Source organism: Lasioglossum baleicum, chromosome 13 (genome assembly GCF_051020765.1).
Source record: "Lasioglossum baleicum chromosome 13, iyLasBale1, whole genome shotgun sequence".
NCBI classification, from domain to species: Eukaryota; Metazoa; Arthropoda; class Insecta; order Hymenoptera; family Halictidae; genus Lasioglossum; species Lasioglossum baleicum.
Window position 1 is genome coordinate 674,457 of NC_134941.1, and position 18,291 is coordinate 692,747.

Genomic DNA, 18,291 nt, shown 5'->3' on the forward strand with positions numbered 1-18,291 from the left:
CAACCACTCACACACACCTCACACATACCACCAGCGGCAACCTCTTACAACTCGGCCGTCCTGACAATAGACCGTCCTCGGTCTATGCGCATAACATTGTACATACATATTATCAATTCTAATATAACTTGAACATAACTTAACACGCAATATATAACCCAAACAAGTATAGCTAAAATTATATGTATACGTCAAATAGGATATAACTAAAACAAGGATGGCTAAAATACATGCATCAAACAGAATAATTACTTACACATCTAATAATCTTACATACTACCGACGCTGGGTATGTTTGCTTCCACCCAGGATCGCATGTTCTTTGGTTCCCATACGCCCTGATACCGTTTTTGTGTATTTTGAAACCCGTCTATATCCGCTACAACGTATCGATCATTTCTTAACTCTTTCTTGATTACATACGGTCCTTTAAATTGTGGAATTAATTTTTTCGAACTTCCCGCCGTAGAATCAAAATTTCGTATCATAACATAGTCTCCTTCTCGATACTTGCGAGGTTCCTTATGTATTTTGTTAAAGTACTTGGTATTATAATTTTGAGCTTTAACAATTTTATCAGCAGCTTTAGTTCGCATGGCATCTAAATCTCGACCTGTTTCATTGCTTATACTATTTAGATATTCTTTGATCTCATCATTAATTTGACCTCGCTGGTCCACACCGAACATTAATCTACTGGGAGTTTCACCAGTACTTTTGCTTACAGTATTATTGATACAATATTCTACATCTGATAATATTTATACCAATACTGTCCAGTATCATTGTCGGCTAATTTGCTTAACATAGGGGCTAATACACGATTCACTCTTTCCACTTGTCCATTAGCTTGTGGAGAACCAGTAGCTATCAACACGTGTTTCACATTATTATTGCTTAGGAATTCACTAAACTCCTGTGAGGTGAAACACGTTCCACGATCGGATACAACGCACTGCGGTTTGCTATAATTTTTAAAATATTCGGTTAAACATGCTACAACCTCGCGACTAGCAGTCGTTTTAGTCGCATACAATTTGACAAATTTAGTAAACGCATCTATTACTATGAATACATGCCGCTTTATCAAACGCTGCTCATCGACCGGACCAAAATGATCAATATGCAGAGTCGTAAACGGAACATTTCCCTTTGAAATCGCGTGTAACACACCTTCCTTTTTCCCAACTGGCGGAGAATAAACTATACACTTCATGCAATTTTTTATATGATTTTGTACCTTTAATTTTATATTCGGAAACCAATAGCTTTTCAATATCGTATCGACTGTTTTTTCCACGCCTAAATGACCCATTTGGTCATGATATTTAAAAATAATGTTCCGTTCCATATTTTCTGGTACATAAAATAGCAACTCTGACTTTCTTTTTCTATATATAATACCGTTCCGCATTTCAAACAATGAATCCTCTTGTTTACTCAATTTATCAACTAATTCTTTTATCTTTTTGTCCTGTAACTGAGAAACAGACAATTTGTATTCAAACGGACTATCTTCTACTATTAAAATACCTATTGTTCTGCTAAGAGCATCTACATGTCTCATCCGATCAGCAGGCCTATGCTCTACGGTATAGTCGTACGTTGCTAGTTCTAATGCCCATCTTGCAATTCGGGGGTTCATATCTTTTTTCTGCAGTGTTAACTTGAGAGAGTTACAATCTGTAATTATCTTGAACGGAATTTCTTGCAAATAGATCCGAAATCGTTTAAGCGCATAAATAATTGCCAATGTCTCAAGTTCAAAACTATGATACCTACTCTCAACATCTGTCGTACGCTTCGAGAAATAAAATACTGGGTGTAATTTTAAATCCTTCTTCTTGTGCATGAGCACAGCACCAAAACCCAATGAGCTAGCATCACAATGCAGCTCGGTTAGATCACGAGGATCGTAATTGCCAATATAGGTGCAGTAACTAATTTTGATTTTAATATTTCAAATGCATTCAACTCGACTTCCGTGAATTTAAAATCAGTATTCTTTTTCATCAAATCGTAAAGTGGTTTAGCTATTATCGAAAAACCTTCTATAAACTTTCGAAAATACGCACAAAGACCTATAAAACTTTGTACATTACGCATGGTTTTAGGCACCGGAAATCTTAATACCGCCTCAATACCGCTATCCGTCGGACTAATTCCTTCGGCTGTAACCATATAACCGAGATACTGAATCTTCGTATATAAAAATTTGCATTTATCAATTCTCAAATTAAGTCTATTCTCCACCATTAGTTTGAATACACGTTTCAAAATGCTTAAATGATATTGTAACGTCTCTGAAGCGATAAGTATATCATCGATGTATACAACTATATCACCGGACCTAATCAATTCGTCAAATATCTGATTAATATAACGCTGAAATTTTGTTGGCGCCGGTTTTAGGCCAAAAGGCATTTTTATAAACTCGAACTGACCGAAATGCGTAATAAACGAGGTATACTTAATTGATTCTTCTGCAACTGGTATATGATAAAAACCGTCTTTCAAATCAAGTAAACTGAAATAAACGTTTCCCTTCAATACATTCAACTGGTCCTCAATTAATGGAATTGGATAATTATCCCTCGCAATTTGTTTATTCAGCACTCTATAATCCACACACATCCTATATTCACCGGTTTTTTTCTTAACTAATACAATAGGTGATGTGTATTCTGATTCACTTGCACGAATTACTTCTTTTGCTAGTAGGTTATCTAATATTTCTCGTAAACTGGTTCGTTCCGCATGTGAAAGTTTGCGCGGAGAAAAACTAAAGGGTTTCAATTCTGTCACATTTATTTTTAATTCAGTTTTAATTTTTGGCAATTCTGGACGCTCAGGCTGCAAATATTCTGCTGCAAAAATATTTTTAACGCATAATTGATCCGACTCAGGTATTTCTCCATTAATTAATAAATTATCACTACTGCTAACACGCGTCTCTTGAGTGTCTATATTTAAAATTTCTGAAATGGCTTCATCTACAGTAACTGCCGATGGTACTATTAATTTCATGTTGAATTTTCTCATCACGTCTCTACCTAATACTACCGAAACAGTCATAGTATCATCTGGTACTACATACAAAAATATTTCATTTTCTACCTTTTTGTCTAACTCAATATTTACTACTACAGATCCCAAAATAATCAATCTACTACCATTAAGGCCACAGAACGCCTTGTCAGAAACACTCGTGCAATTGATCAGATGTCGCGGTGCAAAAGTTTCTTTCACAAAACTAATCGGGCTACCCGTATCAATTCACGCATCTAATAGTAATTTTGACTGTACATCAGTGTCACATATTTCTAACCCGATAGATTTAACAAATTCATCCCGCTGTTCGGATACATGATCTACACACGCTACTTGTTGTTTGTCTGACTTACTTTTACAGTCCGTATACCTATGACCCATTTCGCCGCATCGGAAGCAGGAACCCTTCTCTCGCCGCGGCTCCTTGCAGTCTTTAGCCATGTGCCCGTATCCGCTGCAGTTGTAACACCTTAACTTATCTTGATTCACCTCCTTCAGTGAGCCATCTAATTTGATGCTGTCGTTGGTTTTCTTGCACTTCTGTCTTGCTTCCGCCCACCAATTCTCGATGCATCCGCTGCTTTCCGTCGGTCAATGCAATGCTCTCGAATGCCGCCCATAAATCCTTAGTCGACTGGAAATTCTGAATCCGCGCCTGGTTCCGCATCTGCCGATCCGGTATTCCATCAACCAGATATTCGATCATCTCCTCTTCGCCCACAGGTATGTAATTACCCAAAACAATTTTGTCATGGTAATATACCGCAAAGGGTTCGTTCGGTTTCCAAACACGCTCTTCAAATTTTCTTCTTAATTCTAGTTTGGTTTCTTTCTTCTCGAACATCTTCTTCATTTCCTGCAGTAATAGGGTTGCATCCATTTCGATGTGCTCTGGACGGGATTGAAACCACCGAAGAGCTCGTCCCCTCAGTCGCGTGCCAATTAAAATTTTGGTAGCATTGTCGTCCAAGTGGTATGATGTACGCAGCAGCGTAACTTGCTTTTCCCAATTTTTGAACACAACGTTCACACCATCGAAATCACCAAGCAAGTCGCTTATCGCTTTGATGCCAATTTTTGTGTCAATTGTAGTACTTCTGGATCGAGATGAACCGCTACCGCGTAACAGTTCATTCTCCCTCTGAATTAATCTCAATTCTCTTTCCATAAGTTGTTTTTCTCTCAATAGAAACTCATAATCGTTAGCCGTCACGTTGGTCCGAGATGTACTTGGTTGTACCTGAGATGTACTTGGTTGTTGCACATCCTCCAGAGACGGCATGCTGATATTGTTTACACATTCACCAGTGGGGTCTGCTTCCTGAATTCTACTGATCAATTCAACCTTTGTTCCCGTAGTGGGCAGTCCCATTTCCTGCAGTATTTCCTTTAACTGCACAACTTTCAATTCAGCTAGATTCACCATTTCGTCACTGAATTATGTCACACACGCACAGATGTACACGGAAAAAAAAAATTGTATTATCTATAGTTACTTTCAAGGCGAGTGTCGCACGTCAATATTACGTAAAATCACTTAATTTTGGTTCAATCAATCCCACTTCTGAAGTTTGTAAGCGAAAATATACGGAAATCAAATGATGTTTATTTTATCGTCGTCGATTGACAACTGAAATTCAAGACCCGCTTTTATTTCTCAAACATCGAAACGGCTCGAGCAGTCGTCGCGGTAACGTGCACCGATCAACAACCACTCACACACACCTCACACATACCACCAGCGGCAACCTCTTACACTAGGTACAATGTTGTCGTATTGTCACTAGTTAACGAGAGCATCAACTTTATTTAAATAATTTATCGGATTTGTTAAACGATACAGTTTTAAGTTGATTTTAACGTTATGTACTGATATTAATATTCGGACACTTTTGAAACTTCATAATCTTTTTATTCGTTTTTATACCTAACATGCAGGGCTAGAAATAACAACACATATGACTAGGCACAATGTTGTCGTATTGTCACTAGTTAAAAAGAGCATAAACTTTATTTACATAATTTATCTAATAATATTATAAGGTTAACGTTACTGCTATTATCAATATTCGGACACTTTTGAAACTTTATAATCTTTTTATTCTTTTTTATAGCTAAAATGCAGGGCTAGGGAATATTGGAAATAATTTGCTATCAACAGACTTTATGCAAAATGAGAAATATGTGCCTCAACTATAAAGTTATAAAATAGTAAGCATTGAAATACACTCCTCAAAAGAATTAAGGGATCACTTCTGCGAACTCGAAAAATTGAACCCACTTTACGTGTTCATAACTCCGTCAAAAATTGCTGTATCGATACCGTTAAACAATGGTTTGAAAGCCTGTTAACTTCTAGTTTCAGATGCTCTGTTTCAAATTGTTGCTATGTTGGTTTTTTACAAAGTTATAGCGAGACGAAGACAACATTGACGGTTAACAAAAATTTTGTGCAACTTTGGAACATCACACGGGCAGCAACAAATTTTTTTCATAAATCGCGTTAATATTATTTAGAAAGGCTATCCTTCCTGTGTAAATTGTGTGGTTGTTGAATATTGTGCGATTTTTTTATTCGAGTTATTCAACATTGAAGTAAATATGGGCTTTTTAACTTTAACTGGCTGCAGAAAGCGAAAAAATTATCGTAGAATCTTGTGCTAAAAAGCAATAGAAAAAGCGTTTCTTTCTCTTCAAGGCACTCCTTTTGTTTTTTCAATTTCATTAACATTTCGATATAAGTACATACCAGGTATTTCTGAAAATATGCTTAAAAAATGCACAATTTTCATTTTTCCTTTAAAGCAGAGATTCTGCACATATTACATGATATTTTTACGAACACATTAATCGATTTGCAGTAGTGAAAATGTGAAATATTTAACTCTTAGTCGTATTCGACTTTAAGATAGTGTAAACATTATCTGATATCGAAGAGGTTACTAAAGCTAAATATATTTCACATTTCCACTACTGTAAAGCGAGTAATATGTTAGTAAAAATATTTTAATTCGTCTGGATGTCCTCTAAATATCGTAAAAATTAAAAAAAACATGTGTTCCTATTCGTAAAACCCAAGGCAACCTCGATTTCGCCACGGAAGCATACTGTCTTCGAAATTTTTATTATTGATTGATCTAAAAATGCATTCCATACCCTGCAACTGTTATTCTAAACTTTTTCTGTCAGATGGCTACAAGTGGGTGAAAAATCGTGCATCGCGTTAGAGGGAACACTCTGTATACATATGTATGTACGTAGGAAGTAATAGGTTCGAAGCCATTCATAGCCAGTATACAGTCAGCCTCATAAGTATTCGTACGCCCTTTAAAACAGAATAACTTTTTTATAATTGTACCAAACGACCTCATATTTTGTAAGCAATTAAAAGCATTGCTTTACTAAATGATGTGCAAAAATGATCTTCGTTGCATGCGAAAATAAAAAATGCAATTTTTAAAACTGTTTTATTTGGGCCCTTAATGAAAATGTAAAATATATATTTCGTAGATCTAAAAATTTCATCGAAATCGATCGACAGACAGACAAACTACAAGCGGTTAAATTACTTTAAAGTCAATTGCAAAATTTGTACCGAACAAACAGACAAACAGACAGACAAGAAAGCGAGCTAATAAAAACATGGTACATAAAACGGTGAAAATCGTATAATAGTTTTTCACGACTTTCGATCAGTTTCTGCTTAAAATCCACACAATTCGATTTTGATGAAATTTCCGGAATGTGGATAACTAACATAGATCTACAAAACATATACAGTGGTACCTCTTATACCGATTTTATCTTATAATTATACCGAATAGGACGTATGCGTACCAAACCAACCTTTCCTATACGAAGTAATGTAAAAACGATTAATCTGTTCTCAGTTCTCATGTAAAAGATATTATACCTACATTAATGGGATTGTAAAATAATTTAAACACACAAATAAAAAAAATGGGATTTTATGATAGATTTGTAAATTTAAACTCTGCTTAATGCTAAAATACAAAAAGAAACAAACGATATTTTATTTTGTGGAAGAAGAGCCCCCTTGCAATAAAAACTGTCATTCTGGTGTTTTTTCTTTTTCCGTCTTTTGTCGCTTTCCACTAGGCTCAGCTGGTTTGACTGTCCTTACTCGTATGATCAGTCAGTTAATAATACATCAATGTCGAATATAATTGATTATTAATTTAATTTCTCCTCTGAGATAATTATTTTAAAATGACGCAAAATTTACACAAAAAGTTTATGTCGTATACCGAACAGAAGTCGTACTCTGAATTGGACGTACTCCAAAGCAGACGTATGACCGAGAGGTACCACTGTATTTTAAATTCTCATTAAGGGTCCAAATAAAAAGGTTTTAAAAATGCTTTTCTATGTTTGCGTGTAACCCGATCAATTGTAATTTTTGGAAAATCTTTTTTCCAGATCATGTAGTAAACGAATGCTTCGTTTGATAGAATCATAAAAAAGTTATTTTGTTTTAAAGGGCGTTCGAATACTTATGAGTAGACTGCGGATCTTTATGCAAAATAAAAAAATGTTTGCATTGATTGCAGGAGATAGGAGCCAAATAGAAATTGTATTCTTCCTTGAATGATCCTATTAAGCTGAAGCTAACACATTGATGTCCTTAAATATTTATGACATGTCCACTGTTTTAAATTGTACGTACCCTTTTTCGTCATACACGCATAAAATTCGCAGTTTACTTATGGGACTGTGTGTAGGAAGTGATAGCCATTCACACCCAGATATAGGTACGAGAGGATTGATCTTTTAGTAAAATGTCACTAAATTCTTGGATCTGCACTACCGTACCCACCACCGCACCGTGCGAGAGTTTATTCAAGCGCTATGCATAGGCGCAGATGTCCGCCGATGAACTTAATTGTTCGCGACAGGTGTTAGGCCAAGGTAACAAGTTTCGAGTCTTTACAGCCATCCAACTTTCGTTGACCGCTCAGGTAGCTCGACCTTTTTTCCTGCACGTCCACCTGCTGACTGCACCTTTTCTTCTGAAAGAAAAATGCAAGGTTTGCAGGCGCGGTGACTTTCCGTCAGCCCAGGGTTTCTCATGCACCGATGCCGATGAAATCTCATCCGGGCGATAGCCGTTCTACTTTAGTTCTGCTCGTAAAATTCGAATATTTCGTGGAACTCGATTACAGGGGGCATTATCCCGACAGGCGGCATCTGTCAGCCGAGGGGCGATACTCGGGAACCAGTGAGAATCCGCTTCCTCAGGGAATTTCTTAAAATCTCTTTGTTCTTTCGTCGATTCCTTTTCTCTGTCCGGCTCACAGTTTTGTGTCGAAATCAAAGAACTTTCGATAGAAATCAGGTAGAGCGATAATTTTCTTTTTAATTGAAGTTGAAATATTGCAGAATTTACTTTCTTGAAAAAGAATGCAACCTGCTTGTACAGGGTGGGGCTTTTATCTTGACCACCTGGAATACAGGGTGTCCCACGCAACTGGAACAGGCTGTACCTCCCAAACGGTCGGGAGTAGAGGAAAATGTTATAAGAAAAAGTTGAATGGCATCAGACGGTGCATACTACGCTACTAATTTTAGGCACTTTTGGACATAGGTGCATCAGAAAAATGCAACTGCACTTTTTCTTAAAATAGAAACCTACATTTTTGACTGCACCGATCGATGCAGTTTGTTGTGCTCTACATAAAAGTACTTATGCCCTAAACTTATTCGTTAGGAAGTTATCGAAGCTAAAAGTTCTCTGATTTATAATGGAACATAACGTAGGTACTCCGGAACACTTGTCGAGACCGAAATAATTCAGTCAAATTTTAGTTTCGATAACTTCTTAACGAATAAGTTTAGGGCATAAGTATGTTAGTACTTTTATGTAGAGCACAACAAACTGCATCGATTGGTGCAGTCAAAAATGTAGGTATCCATTTTTTAAAAAAGTGCAGTTGCATTTTTCTGATGCACTGATGCACAAAAGTGCATACAATTAGTTGCGTAGTATGCACCGTCTGATGCCGTTCAACTTTTTCTTATAACATTTTCCTCTATTCCCGACCGTTTAGGAGGTACAGCCTGTTCCAGTTGTGCGGGACACCCTGTACACTGTACACAGGGTGTTTCGTTTATCAGATAACGGAAATATCTTGTGACGCACTGAAGTTACGAAAAAAATCTGTATACAAAAATTGTTCGGTATGAAGGGTACAATCATACAGTCTAATTTTTTTAGGACTGAAATGGTGGGGAGGGGGGATTTCAAAGTCAAATTAAGTTTTTTAAATGGAATGTCCTATTTTTATACCATAGATTGATAGAGTATCAAATTCTGAATATAATAGTGTTGACCTTCATATGTCCTAAACCTAATAGTTAACGAGATATTATCGAAACAATTTTCTTTTTTCTTTGGATATCTCGTTAACTATTTGGTTTAGGACATATCACATTCAACACTTTTATACTCGGAATTTGATACTCTATCGATCTATGGTATAAAAAATAGGACATTCCATTTAAAAAACTTCATTTAACTTTGAAATCCCCTCTCATCATCATTCTAGTGCTCAAAAAAATTAGACTATATGATTGTACCCTTCATACCAAACAATTTTTGTAAACAAGTTGTTTTCGTAACTTCAAAGCGTCACAAGATATTTCCGTTATCAGATAAACGAAACACCCTGTACTTTAGAAACCCTGCGTAACTTGTGCCTGGTAGCAAAAAATTACCATATAAAATTGAAGAACACTTTTCTTTGTTTAGCAATATACAGTAAAATTTCGCTGTATGTATAAGTGAATATGAATCTCATTCTTCATTGGATATCGAAATTGTGATTTTATGTAGTCAGAAATGAAAATTTGTATGGCTCCATCTTTTTCAAGGGCTCATTTTAAAGGGGAAACTTCAAGGAATATAAAAATTTTTCGACATTATAAAGTTGATTTTCGAGGTTGAACAAATTATTTTGCAATAGCCCAATCCTTTCCGAATAAAACAAAAAAGAATGTAGCTCAATCGGACAAACAGTTCCTGAGATAAAAATTCGTAAGTGTACTGTTTTCGCCAGAATGGGCAAAAATTGAAAACTTTGAAGGCCTGCCATTTCTAAAAAAAATTCGAAACCGGCAAAATGATGACTTAAACCACCCCTAATTTCACACGACTACAACATATTTCATTTAGAACAAAATCGACGATGGTGCCTGCAAAAAGTGACCTATTTGGCATGGAATGACCCCTTTAAATTATATCTACATTTACGCTGCAGAATGTTCTATTCTGTATAAAAAGTTTTGGTGAGCTTCGGAAATTCGAAGTTGGCGATTCTGTATCCATTGGAGCTCCTTTCGGGTCGTCATGGGACTAAATATATTCCGCATGGTCTGAATATTTATTCTTCGAGTCATTCCGATGGATCCTCATCTAGGGGGTCACGGTTCTTCTCCTCTATACATTTCCAATTGCGATAACAATAATATTACGCCGCATTGTTCGCACGAACTGCAACTCGTGAGATTGGAACGGAGCGTGACCGTACCGTGTTTCTGAACTGGATCTTTCTGCTGTTCAGATTGACCTAACAAAATGATATCACGATTCTTACCAGATAAATCTGCACCGCCTGGATGACTTTTCAGCCAGAACGTCGAGCTATTGATCAGATAACAAAACCATTCTCATTATAAAAACAGCATCGCAACCGGATTCCAGATGGAAATGTATGAAAGTACCATTACGTTTAGGGTAAGAACAGGTGTGCTTTTTATGCTCGTAGCACACGTTGATTTTCCAACGAGCGTATTATGGAAATGGAAACCGAGGGTAAACCTTTCCTTGTGTAACCAGAAATTTTTGCTCTTCTACTATAAATTTTTGCTTTTTTCCTATGTTATCCAGTAGATTTTAGACGAGAAGATACGAGAAATCCAAGTTTCGATCCTGGAGGATCAATGGTTCAAAAGTTATAAATGTTTAAAGTTGAACGATTTCCAGTGTTTTTGTAGTGCGTAGTGACGGTGACACCACAAGCACGCGCTGATGCTTATCACTTATCACGTAGATAAGGGTTTCTCGTCGGTGTTTATCACGTCGGTAAGCGGCGCGCGACCGTCACTGCACACAATATGGCGGTGCTAACCTGTCAAAAATACTGGAACTCGCTCAACTTTAAACATTTATAACTTTTGAACCATTGATTCTCCAGGATCGAAACTTGGATATCTCACATCTTCTCGTCCAAATGTACTGGATAACATAGGAAAAAGGCAAAAATTTCTAGTTGAGCAAGGAAAAGAACAGCCGAAACTGTTGTTAATGGTAGAGTAAAGTCTTGATCTAAGCCGGACGAAGCTGTACGATCTTAGTCAGTTGGCCTACGGTAATCCGATACGGGGTCGGGTATATCAGTGTGAACCACTACTAATTCAATTACAAAACTTCTTTATTTTTCATTATTTATTTATAAGACTTTCACCAACTTGTTTGTAGCATTTTTAACTTCCCGATTTTATAGGGAAGTTATTGTAATGACCCCGAAAATCGAAAATCGATTTTTTAGCAGATCTACACGTTTCAAGGTCATTGCAGACATATTACACTATTTTCAGCAAAATGTTCGTATGTGTGTGTGTGTGTGTGTGTGTGTGTGTGTGTGCGTGTGCGCGTATGGCCGTTTCTATGTAATCAAATTTTTCGTTAACGTTTTCAGAAAAAGTAACAACGCGATCAGGATGATGAATGATGCAATCGATGTGCCCCGCTGTAACTTAGAGCTGATTAGATTTTGGTCCATTTTGGTCAAGTAGTTTTTTAGTTTTTTTAGTTTTTTTCGAAAGAAGTTCATTCAACAATGCAATTTATACGAGACAACGGAAAGTTTCCACCGAAGAAACAAACGTATTTACACAAAAAATTTTTTTTCAATTTTTTTTTTAAATTAAAAAAAAAATTTTTTTTTTTAAAATTTTTTTTGTGCCTTACGACGAATTTTACGCTTACATTAATCGAAAATTAACCCAATGCAAGAGTGAGTTAATCATCTCTACTGCCGAGAATACATTTTCGAAGAATATCGATGAAAGTGCAAAAAAATTTATATTACAATCTTTAAAAACACAATCAGTTCAAAACGAATTATTAACTGAGATTAAATTGAAAATTAATATAAAATATATGATAATTAATAACATTGATGTTGAAAACGGATTGGTTAATGGAGCACACATGCGGAATATTAAAATTTATTACTTTTCAAGAAAATACTAAAATTTCGTCTATATTGTGGTTAGATTTATAATAGGCCAGAGTACGAGTGAAAGTAAGAACTCGTTATCGTGATTATATGAAAAATGCCAATATTGATCAAAATTTTACACCAATAATAAAAATATCGAATCAAGTAAATATGTCGAGTGAGGAAAAATATCAAATCACACGTAGTCAATTTCCAGTGGTTCCTGCTGAAGCGATTACGATTCATAAAAGTCAGGGACAAACATACGAGAAAGTATGTTTGGATTTTAAAAAATCAGAAAGGCGAACTTTACAAATTTTGTATTTAGCACTGAGCAGAGTTTCAAAATTGAGCGCGATTTATATATTTTCGGACAATTTAAATTAACAGTATCGAAGAATACCAAGATCAATACTGCAAACCCGGATAATGAGGAGTTGTATCGTTTGCGAAAAACTAATTAAGACAATTTATTTTGCAACATTAGTATGCTATAACAAGGAACCAAGCGAACAACGAGCCTACGATGTTCGTTTAATGCGACGCCATATAGCAAACATTTTGATAAGTAGAAAACTATTGAATTTCCCTGAAAACGTATAATTTTCTTAAAAATTACACTTAATAATGATAATAATATACTGCAACTAACGAATCGGGAAGTTCTTTGTGTGGCTCGAGGAGAGTCACACACCAAATAACATCCGTACCACTAACCCTCTCGCGAGCTCGCAAAGCGAGCGAGCTACGACAACCCTACTTGCGAAGCTCGCGAAGCGAGCGAGCAACAACACCCCTCTAGTTCTTATTAAAATGACGCTAAACACGATATAATTTCAACTGTATTTTGTGGTTTAACCCTTTGCACTCGGAGCTGCTTTAAGGGGGCCGTCTCTTAGCAGATGACGGTCGAGCGTGAACACTCACACACCGCTAGAGTACACTCACACACCGCTAGACTAGAATTGCTGGGATCAGGGAAATGGGTTCTGATTTCTCGATAATGCAAAGACGGGGGTTTTTATTAGTCAAAATCGCTAGATAAAAGATCAATCTAGCGCGCTGTTTGCTTCAAAAGTCGTTCTTTTACGTTTCCGAGCAATGATTTTGCAATATTCGGCTGCATGTTGCCCGTCGGAGAGGCTAGTACGCCGGCGTGACTGTAGCGCCATCTGACGGGCAACATGCAGCCGAATATTGCAAAATCATTGCTCGGAAACGTAAAAGAACGACTTTTGAAGCAAACAGCGCGCTAGATTGATCTTTTATCTAGTGATTTTGACTAATAAAAACCCCCGTCTTTGCATTATCGAGAAATCAGAACCCATTTCCCTGATCCTAGCAATTCTCGCGTACGTATACGTGGTCTGGCGGTGTGTGAGTGTACTCTAGCGGTGTGTGAGTGTTCACGCTTGACCGTCATCTGCTAGGAGACGGCCCCCTTAACTCGAAAATTAAACATTTCTTTCGATTTTGAATAATTCCATTCTATGTATCATTATTCAAAATATTGTTTACATTAAAAAATATGTCTGTATCTAATCAATTATTGAACATTTAGGCATTGTATGAGGTATTACACCAATTTCATATCCGTACAATTTAAAAAATCATAGGGAATGGAATTATTATAGGTCCGAAGAAACGTTTCATTTTCGAATTAAAATTGCTCAACTGTTAAGGGTTAATAATTGATGAGGCTGTTGGAATAAGTTTTCGTACAATTTGAGAGAACCAACAAAAAACAATGAAAAAAGTGCTAAAGGTTAACAATTGATGAGGCTGTTGCAATAAACAGGCAGCTTTCGTATAATTTGAGTGAACCAACAAAAGACGATGAAAAATCAAGAACTCTCTCAAACGTGCAACAAATTTGCACTTTTTGGGTCCTTTGATTTTAGAACTCTTTTATACAATTAGGAACATAACTGATCACACACACTTTAAATCAGAATAACTTCTTTATGAATGGACCAAACGACTGCAATTTCTCTGCAAAGCTAGAAGAACTAGTTTAGTACATGACGTCTAATAAAAATTTATTTTTACAACTTTTTTAGCTGGTTCAATAACGAAAATTTCAAAGAGGGACGTTTTGTAAATTCGTATAAATTATATACGTTCTGAAAATTTCATTGAAATTGATTATTTGGTTTACGAATTATAAACGATCAAAAGTAATAAAATACGACTTTCGACGTATAACTGCCATTTTTACCACATTTGATCGTTTATAATTCGTAAACCAATTAACCAATTTCAATGAAATTTTCAGAACGTACAATAAACCACGAAAATGTTTGAACGCACTTTAATGCAGTATAACTTTTTTATGATCGCACCAATTAACCTGACCTTTTTTTGTGCAATTGGAAGAATTGATTTACCAAATGACATGAGAAAGTAAAAGAGGCACCATTTATAACTTTTTTATTAGGGCCCGTAATGAAAATTCAAAATATATATATGTTTCGTAGATGTATGTTAGTTATACACATGCTGAAAATTTCATCGAAATCGGTTGACGCGGGAAAGAACGACACGCATGGAAAGATGTAAGAATCTGTGGATTTTAAGCAGAAACTGACCAAAAGTCGCAAAAAAACCTATGATTTTCACTAAAAACCACTTGCAGCTCTTGGGATTTTAATGAAATTTTAGCATGTGTATAATTAACATAGATCTACAACACATATATTTTAAATTATCATTAAGGGCTCAAATAAAAATGTTTAAAAAAATGCTTTTTTTTATTTTTGCATGTAACCTTGTAAATTGTAATTTTTGGAAAATCTTTCTTGCAGATCATTTAGTAAATCAATGCTTCTAATTGCTTGCAAAACATCAAGTCGCGCGCGCGCGCGCGCGTTTGGTACAATTATAAAAAAATTATTCAGGTTTAAAGTGCGTTCAAATACTTTCGTGGGGGGTTCACTGTATATAATTTATACGAGTTTACAATATCTTTCAAGTTCAATCTTTCAATCTCAATCTTTCAAATTCTCGTTATTGGTCCAGCTAAAAAGGTTGTAAAGATCAATTTTTACTATTGTTTTCCACAATTTTGACCAAATGCATTTTTTCAACATATTTATTATTATTACATATACAGGGTGGACGATTTATCTGAAGACATTGAAATATCTCGAGAACTATGCATCGGATCAAAACAAGTGGGTAATGAAAGTTGTTCGTCGCGAAGGGGGACATCCAATGATACCAAACTTGCCCCCCCCCCGCCGCTCCCTTGGGGTGGTGGTGGGGAAGGTAAAAAACTAAAATCTCATTGCATATTTGGAATCTCCAGAAAAAAATACCCAAATTTGACCTAGGAGTTTTTGCATTTTGGTTCACAGATGACGCTGTAATGGACAAAAATCAAAATGGGTAAAAAATTGTTGAAAATTGGGGATATCTCGAGAAGTACACATCAGATCAGAAAAACAAAAGTAGACGTATTTGATATTTTTAAAAATGCTATTCAATAACACCATAATTGACCCCCCCACCACCACCTCCTGAGGGGGGGGAGGGAATTATTTGGAAATCTTCAATGGGAAACCCCATATAATTAATTCTTCTAGCCTTACAAAGAAATTGAAGTAGTTTGGTCCATTCATAACAAAGTTATTCGGATGTAAAGTGTGTGTGTGTGTGTGATCAGTAGACTGCGGATCTTTATGCAAAATAAAAAATGTTTGCATACATTGCAAGACACAGGAGCGAAGTAAAACTTCCTTTCTTCTTTTAATTGTCTGATTAAGCTGAAGCCAATACGCTGTTGTCTTTAAATCTTTTTAATATGTCCACTACTTTAAATTGTGCTTACCGATTTTTGTCATAAATGCATAAAACCCGCAGCCTAGTGATCAGTTAAGGTCGTCGCCCACTAGACCGCACCACACCAGCACCGCACCGGCGTTTTCAGTGGCGCTCACCACTACAACGGTCTGGGTTAGGTCGTTCGAAGCGTTACGGCGCGGCGCACAGTGGGTAAAATCGACGTTCTAGCTGTTCACGCCTATTTCACCATTATTTCAATACATAAAGACCACATTAAATAGGTCGTTGGATTCGTCTTGCCGTCAGCTATAACATTATTGAATAAAAAATATATAGTTATAAATAAATAATGAAGGTGACCACAATTTTTTATTGAAAAAAAATTTTTTTGGAAATTTTTTGTATTGATATTTGTAAAAGACTGTGTACTGATTACTTTTCGTAGGAAACATTTTTTTGTCACACCACCGGAAATGTCCGAAAACTCGTGTGAATAATGAATAATTTGGCCACGATTTCGATCGAACTCACCACTGTGCGGGTGTCACGCGACGCTTTAAACTATCATAACTTCGGATAATGGATTATACTGGAACTAAATTTTGCACGATCTTTTAGAGGAGATCTTGCCGAAAATGTTCCACTTTGTCAGAACATGGACATCCCCGGACATTTTAACTTATCCCTTGTCAAAGGTGAAAAACTTCGACAATTTTCCTTAGTTGATTAAATATTTTTTTTTATAATAAATTATGAACAATGATGTTTAGTTCCTGTTGCGTTCTCAACATAGATATACATTCTTCATATAAAAAAAAATTGGTCACTTAATCTTCAGTAGGTTTTCCAGGACATCATTATGAAGACAAGGAATTTTTTCGGTGATAAATCGTATCTGAAAAAGTTTGATCTTTGAATGTTTATTGTAACGAGAGTTTTTAATAGCTTTAATTAATATTATCGTTTTCGAATGTAATAGACATTTAAGAAACATTGTGCATTCGTTAAAAATCGATATGAGGACTTCGAGTTTTCAGCCGGTGAACAGCTAGAACGTCGATTTCACCCACTGTGCGGCGCGGCAAACGGCCGTGCTAGTGGTGAGCGCCACTGAAAACGCTGGTGCGGTGCTGGTGTGGGGCGATCTAGTGTGCAGCGACCTTTATGCTCCTAACTGTAACTGCTTCTTGTCCGATGTTGCCTGTATCAAGACGTACAAAAATATGATGGTGTTTCTCGCTGCGGTGTCGGGATTTCATATATGCTTTCTTAACACTAATTTACTTGCACTAAAGTACGTGTAATATATTCTCTAGAGACAGTATAAACGATTTATCGCCATGCATGGCAGCATACTTCTCTAGTACCTCTACAGATTACCCATTCCCCGCTAGCCGCTACACTACACCGCTACGTGTTCCGCCGCGCCGTGACGCCCCCTGCCATCTGTTTACATGGCCGTATCAGCACATATTGGAGCCTAGTTCTCATCACTTTCACTAATACAGTGCATATCAGAAGTTTATACGCACTGTAAAACGTACGACCATTTTGATGACTACAAAAACTGTTTCGAAGCTTCTCCAAATTTTAATAACGAATTTAATTAAGAATTTTCAAAATTTATAAGGAATGGCGATATTGTCTTTCAAGGTGATCTGAAAGTCATCGTATAGCAGGTCGTTGAATTCGTTTCGACGTCGCCTACAATATTATGAAGTTAAAAATACCCAGTTCCATTTAAAGATATGACAGCGACCTTGATTTTTTGTTGAAAATCGATTTTTTAAAAATTTAAAATATTGCAATTTCTTGTCGGTTACATACTGATTAACTTTGGTACGAAACACTTTTCTGTTCGACTATCCGAAGGGGGTGAAAAATCGTGGGGACTCTTTTGTGACTCACCCTGTATACAATGTATAAATATATCATATATTAGAATTCGAAATCGTTGAAAAATTTTAAAAATTGAACATGTCATTATATTATTTCTGCTCTATTAAAATCATTCCGTCCCTCGTATCAATTTGACACAATTTTCCCGAAATAAGTTACACTGTTCTGTTTTTTGCAGGTAAAGTTGCCCGAAACTTCGTAACTTTTATTTTTTTAATACGAAACACAACCGAAGAACCTAGGATGCGAATGTTAACTCATCAATTTTAATAAAAAAAAGCTGTTAGCATGTTATTTCATCGATCTTTTACCGCTG

General features: G+C 36.1%; 1 protein-coding gene across 6 annotated transcripts in view; it reads left to right on the top strand.

Moving 5' to 3' along the window:
• The window catches only part of Ipk1 (Inositol phosphate kinase 1), a 188,046-nt gene that overhangs the window by 106,205 nt on the left and 63,550 nt on the right, over nucleotides 1-18,291 (top strand). The window lies entirely within an intron of this gene.